Source organism: Macrotis lagotis, chromosome 1 (assembly GCF_037893015.1).
Source record: "Macrotis lagotis isolate mMagLag1 chromosome 1, bilby.v1.9.chrom.fasta, whole genome shotgun sequence".
Taxonomy (NCBI): domain Eukaryota; kingdom Metazoa; phylum Chordata; class Mammalia; order Peramelemorphia; family Peramelidae; genus Macrotis; species Macrotis lagotis.
In genome coordinates this window covers 247,895,961-247,909,240 of record NC_133658.1, presented here as the reverse complement: position 1 = coordinate 247,909,240, position 13,280 = coordinate 247,895,961, and the positions used below count along the sequence as shown (strand labels likewise).

The 13,280-nt window shown below is 39.4% G+C and overlaps 1 pseudogene; it reads right to left on the bottom strand.

Moving 5' to 3' along the window:
* Positions 1-2,689: 2,689 nt before the first annotated feature.
* LOC141510780 (U2 spliceosomal RNA) lies at positions 2,690-2,836 on the bottom strand (annotated as a pseudogene).
* Positions 2,837-13,280: the final 10,444 nt, after the last annotated feature.

Sequence of the window (13,280 nt, the reverse complement as noted above, 5' to 3'; positions counted from 1 at the left end):
AGTATCATCTTCCCATGCAGGAATACAAATATTTCAGCATCATTAAATCCCTCATAATTTGCCTTTCCTGTCCACCTTCTCTAGGCTTCAACTGAATCCTGTACTTGAAGATCGATCTGTCTCTTCAGCTCTAGTCATTTCAACAGGAAAGTTTGAAAATCCCTTATTTCGCTGAATGTTTATCTTTTCTTCTGAAAGAATATATTTAGTTTTTCTGGGTTGTAATCCAAGCTTTTTTGCCTTCTGGAATATCATATTCCAAGCCTTATAAGCCCTTAATGCAGATGATGCTAAATCCTATGTAATCCTGATTATAGCTTCATGATATTTAAATTGTTTCTTTCTATCTGCTTGTAATATTTTCTCCTTGACTTGAGAATTCTAGAATTTGGCTATAATATTCCTGGGAGTTTTGATTTTGTGATCTCTTTCAGGAGTTGATAGGTTGATTCCCTCAATTTCTATTTTACCCTCTGCTTCTAAGATATAAGGACATTTTTCCTGAAGAATTTCATTAAAAATGAAGTCTAGGCTCTTTTCCTTGTCATGACTTTCAGGTAGCCCAATAATTTTTAAATTACCTCTCCTAAGGGTGTGACTAGGTAGTGCAGTGGAGACAGAGCACCGGCTCTGGAGTCAAGAGGACCTGAGTTCAAATCCAGCCTCATACATTTAATAATTACCTAGCTGTGTGGCCTTGGGCAAGCCACTTAACCCCCAGTGCCTTGCAAAAACCTAAAAAAAAAAAGAAAAAAAATTACCTCTACTAGATCTCTTTTCTAGGTCAATTGTTTTTCCAATGAGATATTTCACATTTCCTTCTAGTTTTTCATTCTTTTTATTTTATTTTATTTTATTTTATTGTTTCTTTATTTCTCACAAAGTCATCAGCTTCCCTTAGCTCCCTTCTACATTTGAAGGAAATATTTTCTTCAGAGAGCTATATCTGAACAATTCTGTCTTTTAAGGCATTTTTCTCCTCATTGACTTTTTTGGACTGCTATTTCCATTTGATCTGAACTGATTTTTAAGATGATATTTTTTTCAGTATATTTTGATATCTCCTTCACCACTCAGTTGACTTGGTTTTCATGATTTTCCCATACTGCTCTCATTTCTCTTCCTAATTTTTCCTCTACTTCTATTACTTGATTTTCAACATTTTTTAAACTCTTCTATAGCCTGAGACCAATTCATATTTTTTGGAGACTTTGGATATAGAAGTTTTGACTTTGTCTTCTTCTGAGTGTGTATTTGTTTCTCCATGAGACCAAGGTAATTGTCTATGGTCAGATTCTTTTTCTTCTGTTGTTAACACATTTACCTAGTTTATGATTTGATTTTCACTTTTTCTTAAGGTGAGGTTTTGATTCCAGGGTAGAGAAAGTACTTTTCTAAACTTTTAAGGATTTTTGCAGCTGTTTTCTGCCTCCCCCTCCCCCCAGGGACCTCAATTCCTTCAAAGTCTTATGAGAGATACTCTCTACGCTCCTGACCTATGCTCTGGTCTATGAATGACCAAAAGTACTCCCCTATTCCCTGGAATTGTGAAGAGGAACTCTGCTCTGCTATGGCAGTATAGGGTCCCACTATGACCTGGATCTGAATATGGGCAAAGCAATAGAGTCTTGCCCTGGAGATAGCAGAGAGATCTCTGCTGTTCCTCCCAACCTCCTTACCAGCTGGGGGTTGAGCACTCTAGAAGTAGATGATGGATGACTTGCTTCTGGTTCCCCTGGCCAAATTTATGCTGAAGCCTGGGCTGGCCTAGGCTGGCCTGGGCTCTAAGCTCACTCTGGTGCTGCAGAGTATTCCCCCTGACCTTCTAAATTGTCCTTGGTAATCCCTAGGTTGAGAAGTCTGGAAATCACCCCACTGCCATGGTTTTAAAGTCCCCCAGGGACTCAGACACCCCAAAGGCTGTTCCTGGATGACTGGAACAGGTTTACTCTGGGTTATGCCTGGGTTATGCTGCAGCCCTTTCCAAACCCCACGGAACAGACCCTTCCCATGGATCTTCCAAGTTGTTTTGGGCTGGAAAATTGTTTCACTCAGTCTTTCTTTGGGTTCCGTCACTGTAGAATTTGGAGAGAGTCATAATTTAAAGGCCTTTGAAGTGGTCTGGGGAAGAGCTTCTGGGATTTCCTCCCTTCACTCCATCATCTTGGCTCTGCCCCACCCCCTTCCAATCATACACAATTCACATAGTATAATAAGTCCCATAGAAAATAGCATCAACATCAACATGGCAATGTAGAAACAGTTTGAGGATTCTAGCACATTAGATAGATCCCCTTTGGGGGATTTATGGGAAAACATGGGTAAGAACCATGTAAGATGAGAAGCATGGAGAAGTTGTGATATGGTTTGATCTCTTGGTAAGACTCCAAATCTAGGCAAATATAATGCAGCCTTGTATTTCTTTCCCAAATCATAGGAGGGCTTCTAACTGACAGGTGCTCTTCTATGCAATGACTGTTTCAGATTTGCCCCAGGATGGAGGCATCTTGCAATGTCCGTTTTATTGATGGTAAACATAGAGTTTGAGATGGGTACCTAGGAAACTCCTGAGCCTCTCAATGATAATACAATGATAAACATTTCCAGAGCTAGAATCAAGGCATGCTCAGGCAAATGAATCATTGTCCACCCGTAAAAGTCAATCATGTGTCAATTCTGATGAGGTTGAATTAGGTCTCTTCAGGCTGGAAACAGAGGCCAAGAGAAGATGGGATCAAAGGATATAAAATCAAAAAGGTCAGAGAAGGGGAACAATTCTGTGGATTTTCTCATTTTGATACTATACTTGATCTTAGCCAAAAGGCCAAGAAGCGATGGATTTTCTCATTTTGATAGGGACAGCAGATAAAAGTAGAAACACTGCACTTGAAATCAGGAAACTTGGTTTTGAGTCCCTGGATTCACTTGATTGTGGGAAACTGGACAAATCATTTCTCTCTAGGTCTCATTTTCTCATCTGTAAAATGGGCATAATAGCATCAGTCCTTGGGAAGTTCAGGTAATATTACTGACTTTAATAACCATAGGGTGCATCAAAATTAAGTTATTATTGTTATTAACAGAGATAATTTTGCTCAGACCCTTTTCAAGTCTGAAAGAGATAGTTTTCAGAATAAAGTTCTATTTTGTGTATCATGAATTGATCTCTGTGCTCCTTCCCCATTCCCATGGGGGGGTGGTGGAAAAAGGCAAAGGCTATAAATATATAGTTAATATTTTCAAGAAGGAAATAAATTGTGTACCTTATTTTTTGTACTTTGATTCTCATCTCTCTACTGTATTCAAAGCAATGGTGGAAAGACATCTGGGGTTCAAATCTCAGCTCTTATATTTACTTCCTGCATAACCTTATACAAGTCACTTAATCTGCTTAGATCTTAATGTCTATATCTGCAAAATGAGGGAGCTTGACCTAGATGACTTCTAAGGCCCCTTCCAACCTTAGATCTATGATACTTTGTGTGTCAATTTGTAAAATGGGGATAGAAGCATGTACTAAATTTTCTACCAGGGTGTTTGAGGATCAATCGAGATTATAAATGTGATTTTGAGGGGTGGCAATTGGGGGCTAAGTGACTTGCTTAGGATCCCAGAGCTAGTAAGCCTCTAAGGTCAGATCTGAATTCAGGTTCCCCTGACTTTGAGTCTGGTGCTCTATCCATTGTGCCACCTAGCTGCTTCCTTCTCCTTCCCATTTTCCCTTTCCTCCTCACCTATAACTTTGAGATGAGATATTCATAAGAGCAAGAGAAATGCTTTAAAGCAAGCTAATTATTACAGTGGATAGAAAAGTAGATCTAGAATCAGGAAGACCTGGGTTCAAATCCAGCTCCAGATGCTTTCCAACTGTATGACCCCAGACAAGGCACTTAAACTCTCTTGTCCTCAGTTACTTCAACTGTCAAACGGGATTAATAATACCATTTACCTCCTGGGGTTGTAATGAGATTAAAACAAAGATAGTATCTGTAAAGTGCTAATTAAATCACAAAGTATCTTTATCAACATCATCAGTATCAATATTGAAACCACCATAGAAGATAATTTTTTTATCTGTCTAGATAATATAGATAGTATAACATATCTTTTGGTAGTTTTAGTCTCTCCTCTCTTAATTGGAAAAAGATTCCCAACTTTTTCCTCCACATATCTTTAGTCCCTCTTCTTTCATAGGCATGCTTATGAGAACAAATGAGACTAAGCAGATGGAGTTATCTGAGCTCCTTGCAAAGGACCAATAATATGAGATTTTGCAGGTTTAGAAAAAAAGATCATGGAATCTGGAACTGGGAGAGACATTAGAGCATCAGAAGTGAGGCTGGGTGAGTGGTAGAAGCACTACTCAAATCCAGGTTTCCCAACTCCAGGTCCTGAGTACTTTCCACTCCATCACACAGTCTTTTGATTCATTATTAATTCTCTAGGATAAGCAGGAGGCTTAAACCATACTGATGGGGGCAGCTAAGTGGCTCAGTGGATAGAGCACTGGCCCTGGAGTCAGGAGGACCTGAGTTCAAATCCAACTTCAGACACTTAATAATTACCTAGCTTAATTTAACCCCACTTAACCCTACTGCCTTGCAAAAAAACCAAAATAAATTCTACAAATTCTAAACCATACTGATGCCTCAGTGCCATGGAGCCAAGAGAAAAGATGTCAAACAGGAACAGATCCTAGAAGAGAAAGAAATCTTGGATTCATGCTAACCAGCAGCTGAGTAGAATGATCACCTTACTCATTCAGGATCAGAAAGACCCATTCTATTCAGGATGAGACTCACATGATCTCAAATTTTTCCAGTATATCTTGAACCTAATTTCCTCATTGCCATCGTAGTTTTAATGAAAAATTTAACATTCATGTTACATTATAGTCACTAACATTTCTTTAGAGGTTTATAATTTAGGGAAGGTAAGTGGCATCATGATTAGAGTCCTGGATATGGGGTCAGGAAGACTTGAATTCAAATCCAGTCTAAGACACTAGTTAGCTGTGTGATTCTGGGCAAGTCAATTAACTTTGGCCTGTCTCAGTTTCTCCGATGGCATTAATAGCACCAAGGATCAAATAAGTTATTTGTTAAGTATTTAGCACAGTGCTTAGTATATATAGTAAGTGCTTAATTAATGTTTCCTTCCTTCACTACTTTTACTCTGTTAATTCAAGAAACATTAAGCATCTACTATGTGCCAAGAAATTGTGCTAAGCTCAAGATAAAAAGGTAAGAAACTTACATTCTATTGAAAAACTAAAATTTGTATGTGGATGATTAAAGTTCTACAAAGTAATCTCGAGAATAAATCTTGGATTGGAAATTGAGGGAATGCCCATCAGTTGGGGAATATGTGAACAATCTGTGGTATATGAAAATGATGAAATTTTATTGTTCTGCAAGAAATCAAGAGCAGCTGGACTTCAGCAAAGCCTAGAAAGACTTTCATGAACTGATGCTGGGTGAAGGGAGCAACACCAGGAGAACATTGTACACATTAACAACAACATTCTTGATGATCAAACATTATAGACTTAGCTTCACTTCCCAGTTTAAGGAACAAGAACAATTCTAAAGGACTTGGGTAGGAAAATACCATACACATCCAAAGAACTATAGAATCCGAATGTAGAACAAAGCATACTATTTTCACTTTTTAAAACTTGTTTTATATTTTTCCCCTTTTTTATCTCATGTTCTCCCCCTTTAATTCTGATTCTTCTTTCACAACATGACTGATATGGAAATATGTTAAACATGATTATAAATCTATCCTATTTCAGATTACTGACTGTCAAGAGGAGGGAAGGGAGAAAGGCAGAAAAATATGAAACTCAAAAGCTTATAAAAAGATGAAAGTTGAAAATTATCTTTGCATGTAATTGAAAAAATAAAATAACATTTAAAAAAAGAATAGATCTTGGGAGGTTAGGGATACCAATATATATCATCTCGATTTTACAGGTAAACTTTAGTGTGAAAGTCTGAAGATCTAAGCCCTTTCCCAGCTCTGCTGCTGACTCATTACAGGATCTTGAACAGGATAAGTCCCTCATTCTCTGGTCTCAGTCTCTCCTCACTTTTATTTATTTATTTATCTATCTATCCATTCATTCATTCATTTAATTATTTATTTTTAAGTTTTTGCAAGGCAAATGAGGTTAAGTGGCTTGCCCAAGGTCGCACAGCTAGGTAATTATTAAATGTCTGAGGTTGGATTTGAACTCAGATAGTCCTGACTCCAGGGCTGGTGCTCTATCCACTGTACCACCTAGGCTCCTCACTTTTAAAATGGGATGACCTTTAAGGTTCCTTCTAGCTCTGATATTCTTGTTTTGAGGTCCCTTCTGATTGTAACGTTCTCACACTCAATCAGGATATGGTGTATTGGGGGCAGTTAGGTGGCGCAGTGGATAGAGCACCAGCCCTGGAGTCAGGAGTACCTGAGTTCAAATGCCTCCTCAGACACTTAATAATTACCTAGCTGTGCGGCCTTGGGCAAGCCACTTTAACCCCATTGCCTAGCAAAAACAAAAAACAAAAACCAAAAAACCCCCCCAAACCCCCCCCTAGAATATGGTATATTGAATAGGAAATGTTTAAAAGAACTAGTTTTACTCTTTATAAAGAACAAAAAACTCTGAACTCAGCTTTGCTACTTGCCACTTATGTAAGCTGGAGCAAATCACTTCCCTAGCTTCCTTTATCTCCATTTCCTCTATGTAAAGTGAAGGTCCCTTCCAGCTCTTTTGAGGTCTCTTCCAGCTCTAAAGTTCTGTTCCAAGGATCAATCCTATAGGAGTCATGATGGTCACCTTGGTCCCAATTGTCCTAATCTCAGCACCAGTCACATGCCCTCCCTCCAAAGGATTTGCCTGGGGAGGAAAACTGTGAACTGGGACATTTCAGTCTGAAGTCAAAATAAATGCATAACTAAGAAGAAATAACCCAACAGTGGCCCTAGTTCTATGTCTCATTAGCACCTTATCACTCCTTATCCATTTGGGATAGGCAGTTCCCTGGAGAGATCAGTTTGAGTTATTTTGAATAAACATGAGGGTTGATGGAAACCCAGCTGAGCTTTTGAATTTTTTAGCCAGGCCTCTCACCAGGCTGTGCCAGAGGAAGCAGAGCATAACCCTCTCCCCTTGGACAGTTTCTAGTTTTTTTCAGGAGCCTTCAGTCTGAGCTAGGGTGAGAAGAGAAGGGGGCCTGCAAGGGTCTGTTTAGTCAAAACTGACATCCCTGCTCCCTTTCCCTGTACTAGGAACATATTTTAAACTTCCTGACATAGTGGCATTAAAACCTCAGTTTGAGGCATTTCCTCAATTTCCAATTCCATCACCTAAGTAAAAGCCTAATTCATTATGAAAATCCAGTACTGAGGGATGACCACAGAAACTCACAGAATCATCAGAAGCTGTAATTTGTGTTAGTAGAGGGCACACTCACATTAATGTACACTTTGATTTTTGAAGTATTTCAAGGTAATAGGGGCTCACATTTTGATGACTCTTTGTAAGCTCTTCACCACCACTGGCAAGAATGATTATTTCCATTGTTAAGATGAAGATTTTAGATAGAGAAAGGAAATGACGTATCATCTAGCTAGAACACATATCTAGCCCATCTTGAAACTCAGGCTTGAATTCAAGTCTCATTACTCTCAGTTTATTGTTTTTCTTTCCTATTACTCTTATTTAGAGAGATTTCTAGGCAAGTAATAATATCCAATAGCTAATATTTATATTGTATTTCATTTGTTTCAAAACACGTTACATCTTATCTCATTTGATCCTCACAACCTTGAAAGACTGTTATCCCCATTTTATGGATGAGGACACTGAGGTCCAAAATTATACAGCTAGTAAATGTCTAAAGGAGGTTTGAAATTTAGGTTCTCCTGATGTCACTACACTAGTCCTATTCACTACATCACCTACCTCTACCTACTGCTCTTAATGCCAAAGGAGCAAGAAGTCAGGACCTATGGGAAATCATCATCATCATCATCATCATCATCATTCTCCTCCTCCTCCTCCTCATCCATTTGAAATGTCTTAAAATACTAGGTAGCTATATGACCTTAGACACATCACTACTTCTCTGAACTTTATTTTTTCCATTTTAAATGGAGATTACAAATCTTGTCCCACTCTTTCCTGCCTAAGGTTGACATAAGAAACACATGATCATAGGACTGTAGATTTCTCCTGGAAAGGACCTTATAGATCATCACACAGCTATTAAATGTCTGAGGCAGGATTCAAATTCAGATTCTGATTCTGAGTCCAGTACTTTATCTACTATCCTAAGTTGTCTCTCAGATGAGATAATGGATATGAAGCAGCTTTGGAAGGAAGTTTCTTGCAGCATTTTTGTGCATATATAGTACGAGCTATATAAATTTGTGGCTCAGGAAAGGTCAGATTCAAGGTCCCATATAACCCAACAGAGCTGGTGATCCAGGGACCATGGCGTGATGGAACCCTCTAAGCTCTCCACCTCCCTGGTTTTGTCTCAGGGCCCTTGTGGGAGGGAAGAAATTGTGGGAGAAGACTGAGGAAGTTGGAGAAGGGAGAGGGAGGGGGGACTCTGAGTACTGCTAGAAGCTTGGGGCCTGGCGACTGCTCAGCTGAAATTTTTCCAAGCTGAGAAAAAAAAAAACACCCCACACTTCTCAGGCTTAAAATAGAGTTGCTGAGCAGAAAATGCCAAATGTAAGGCAAAGTCAGCAAGCAGCCCGACCCGACCTGACTGCCTCCCTGCTAGATCTCTCTTTGTTCTAGGCTGTGCAAAGGGTCAGGAAATGGAGTCCAAGAACTCTGGCCCCATAAGTGGCTACTTAGCTGTTTGTAAAGACGTGGTTCCATCCTTACAAGAGGAGGAGGCAGAATTAGAGAGAAGAAAAGAGCTTTTGCAGGAGAAGTCTTAGGAAAAGTAAAGAATCTGAAGTTTTTATGTCTGGCAGGGACCTTAGAAACAATTCGGTCTGACTCCTTCATTTTACAGATAGGAAACTGAGGCTCAAAGTTGTTAACTAACTTACCTAAGCATACATGAGAGGTATATGGCAGAATGTAACCCAGGCCAGATCTTTGACTTAAAATCTAATGGTATTTCTTTGTCACATTCTGGAGGGAGAGAAGCCAGAGAAGTGATGTTGCTGTATTTAAATCTCTCCCCCAGCCTCTACCCCCTCACCCCCAATTCTTAATCATAGGTATATTTACTTTAGGGAATCCTAGAGGGCAGCTGGGTGGTGCTATAGTGAGCAGAGCACTGGGTCTGGAATCAGGAGTACTCATTTTCCTGTGTTCAACCATGGCCTCAAACACTTAATAGTGTGATCCTGGGCAGGTCACTCAATCCTGTTTGCCTCAGTCTCTTCATCTGTAAAATGAACTGGAGAAGGATATAGCCAACTCCAGTATCTTTGCCAAGACAACCTCAAATAATATTCAAGAAAAGGTATGACTGAAAATGACTGAACAATAACAACAGAATCCCACAATATATAACTTACCCAGGCTCTCACAGTTGAATCTGAGTTATAGTCACTCTACATCCTTTGATTCTAAAAGAAGTCCTTCTTCTTTCCCCCATACCATATGTCTACTATGCAATGGTAATGTGCACACTCAGATCAAATACCCCTTCTTAACTGGGGAAAAATGTCTTAACTCCTATTCACATCACTAAATATCAATAGGGACCTCCCTGTTTTTCTTAGGCTCTCTACATTTCCTGATCAGGAGCCCAGGACCTGAACCTGGCCTCAGCAACTTTTCTGGACAGGGATAAGCTCCCAACCTGACTGGACTTTTCTGAAGGGAGAAGTGGGAGTTGAAGATTCTGACTTGATGATATTGTCAAAAAAAAAGCCTGGAAAGTTTGAAGGAAAATCCTTGAGTAATGCAAGAAACAACTAAGTAAAAGGGAACTCTTAGGGTCTACCTTGTGAGGCTCTGAGCCCTTCATCTCTGGAGGTCTTCAATGAAAGGGTTTGATGGATGTTGTAAATGGACTTTGTGCTCAGAATCAGACTGGCCTAGGTACCTCATGATATCTCTTTTAGCCCTGGAGTTGGAATCTGGAGACCTGGGTTTCAATTACAGCTCTGCCACATACTAGTTGTGTGACTTAGGACATTTTCTCAGTTTGAGACTCAGTTTCCTCATATGTAAAGGAGGAGATGGAATGACCCTTTCCAACCTTAAATCAAAAGAGAGCCACTGAGTTTGGCATCATTCATTCAACAAATACTATCTATCTATCTATCTATTTATTTATTTTTAGTTTTTTTGCAAGGCAAATGGGGTTAAGTGGCTTGCCCAAGGTCACACAGCTAGGTAATTATTAAGTGTCTGAGACCTGATTTGAACCCAGGTACTCCTGACTCCAGGGCCAGTGCTTTATCCACTACGCCACCTAGCCACCCCCAACAAATATTTATTACTTGTACTTTATTTCAGCTACAGTGCTAGGCACCAGATTTACAGTTAGAAAGAGAGTGTCTTCCCTCAAGGAACTTACATTTTATTGCGAAAGGGGAAATAGTATGAACACAGATAAAGAAAAAAGTAAATTCATAGAAATAGGGGAAGTAAGGGCAGTGGCAGAGTGGATAGAGCACTGGCCCTCAAGTTAGGAGGAAATGTTCAAATCTAGTGTCAGACACTTTTACTAGCTGGGCAAGTGATTTAATTCCAATAGTCTCGAAGAAAGAAATAGGGGAGGGAACACATGACAAATGTAAGAAGCACCATAAGCTTCTTGTGATGCTTGGGCTAAGCCTTGAAAGAGCTTAAGCATTTGGCCAGGCAGAGGTATCAAAGTACCTTTTTTTCTTTTGTCTTTATTTCAACCCCCCCCCCCCCATTACATGTAAACTAAAAATTTTATATTGGGTTTTAAAATATTGAGTTCCAAATTCTCTTCATCCCTCTTTCCCCTCCTGCCTCCTTGAGAAGGCAAGCAATTTAATCCCTATCTTATAAGATCAAGAGACAGCCTGTGCAAAGGTAAATGGAGTGGTCTGTATGAAGAAGGAGCAAATAGCTCAGCTTGACTGGAATCTAGAATACAAAGTAGGCCAGAACCAGATGAGAAGAGTTTTGAAAGTCAAATAAAGGAGTTTGTATTTTATTCAAGAGTGCTTACTATTTCTGGGAGGAGGGAGGGAAGAGAGAAAGGGAAAGATAGGATTGGAACTCAAAACATTTTTAAAACTGTTAAAAATTTTTTTTGACACACAGTTGGGGGAAACAAAATTTTTAAAGGGATAAATGAGTTTACTGGAACTATTTGAGCAGGGACTAATGTTGTTAGACTTCTGCTAAAAGAATATTATTTTAGCAGTCTGATGGAGGATGGTTTGAAGATAGGAAGAACTCAAGGCAGGGACACTAGTCATTCAAATAAGAAGTGATGAAAACACAAGTTAGGGTGGTTGTGGTGTGAGCATGGAGAAGAGATGAATACAAGGAAGAACTGATTGATATATTAATGCATGGTTGGTGGAACTGTGAACTGGTCCAGCTAGTTTGGAAAGTAATTTGAAACTATGTCCAAAAATAGATTAAACTGAGCATGCCCTTTGACCCACAATACCACTACTAGATCTGTACCCTAAAGAGATCTAAGAAAAGACTCAAAGGTATTTATATATTTATAGTAATTCCTGTCTTGTTAACAAAAATTTGGAAACTAGAATTTGTTCAGTCATTCCTCAATTGATGGGGAAATAATTGAGTAAAGTATGGTAATAAAATGCAATGGAACATTGTTGTACTATAAGATGAAGGTAATGATTTCAGAGAAATCTGGGAAGACTTGAATGAACAGATGCAGGGTGAAGTGAGCAGAACTAGGAGGATGAAATATACAATAACAATATTATAGACAATTTAGGAACTCCAACTTCAACACAATGGTTAACCAAGATGCCAGAAGCATCCTGCTCACCTCCCATTAGAGTGCAGATTGAGGCAAATACACTTATTGCACAAGTGTGTTCTGTATGTGTATACTCATATACACTTATAATTGGACATGGCCAATGTAGGAATTTGTTTTGTTTGACTATCAATGTTTTTAACAAAGGTTTTATTTTTCTTTCTGAGTTTGGGCTATAGGTATGAGGTGGGAAGAAGAGAAGGCAGATCTTCATCGACTGAAAAAAATAATAAAAAGAGATATTGTAGTGGTAGAATCGATAAGATTTGACAACTGATTTCATAGACAATAGAAGACCTAGGACAAAGTCCTGGGGTATACCTATACTTAGAGTGGAATATGTGTGATAATTCAACAAAGAAGACCAAAGAGTGTCAGGACAGCCTCAGACACTTAAAAATTACCTAGCTGTGTGGCCTTGGGCAAGCCACTTAACCCCATTTGCCTTGCAAAAACTAAAAAAAAAAAGAGTGGTCAGGAATGTTAGAGAAACAAGAGAGAATAATGTAAGGATGTTAGGTAGACTCAGAGGAAAGAGAGAGTGATCAGCAGTGTCCAGCTGTGCAGAGAGGTCAAGAAGGATGATTGAGAGGATAGTCATTTGGATTTGGCATTCAAGAGATCACCAGTGGGCAGTTAGGTGAATAGAGCATGGGCCCTATGGTCAAGAGGACTTGAGTTCAAATTTGACCTCAAACACTTAATAATGACCTAGCTGTGTGACCTTGGGCAAGTCACTTAACCTCATTCCTTGTAAAAGTCAAAACAAACAAAAGAGATCACTGGTAACTGGGAGAGGAAAGCTTCAGATGATTGCTGAAAGGGTTGTGAAATGAGAGGAGAAGAAATGAAACAAGGAGAGTAGGTAGTTTTTTTCCCTATTAAGTTGGGTTGTGATAGATATTAGAATAATGGGCAATAGCTTGAAAGAATAGTAGGGTCAAGTGAATTTTCCTAAGAATGTTGGAGCTTTGAACATGTTTGTAGATAGTAGGAAGGAGCCAGTAGATAAGGAGAGATTGAAAAGTAGAGGGAATGGGTAGGAGTTGGGGGGAGGGAGGGAGATCAAGGTAAGCTGGTGAAAGAGCAAGGAGGAAATGGGGGATCAAGGGCAAAAGTAGAGGGGTCGCTTTGGGTCTTCCTTCCCACAGGCTGGAGCTGGGAAAAAAGGACCATACGGTCCAGCCTGAGGAAAGCTGGAGGGTCTTAGCAGGTGGGAGAATGAATACCTGCTTGCCAGATGTCTCAGTCTGAGGCAGAATTAGTTCCGAGGTGATGACATTAAGGAACTGAAAACAGGGACTGACT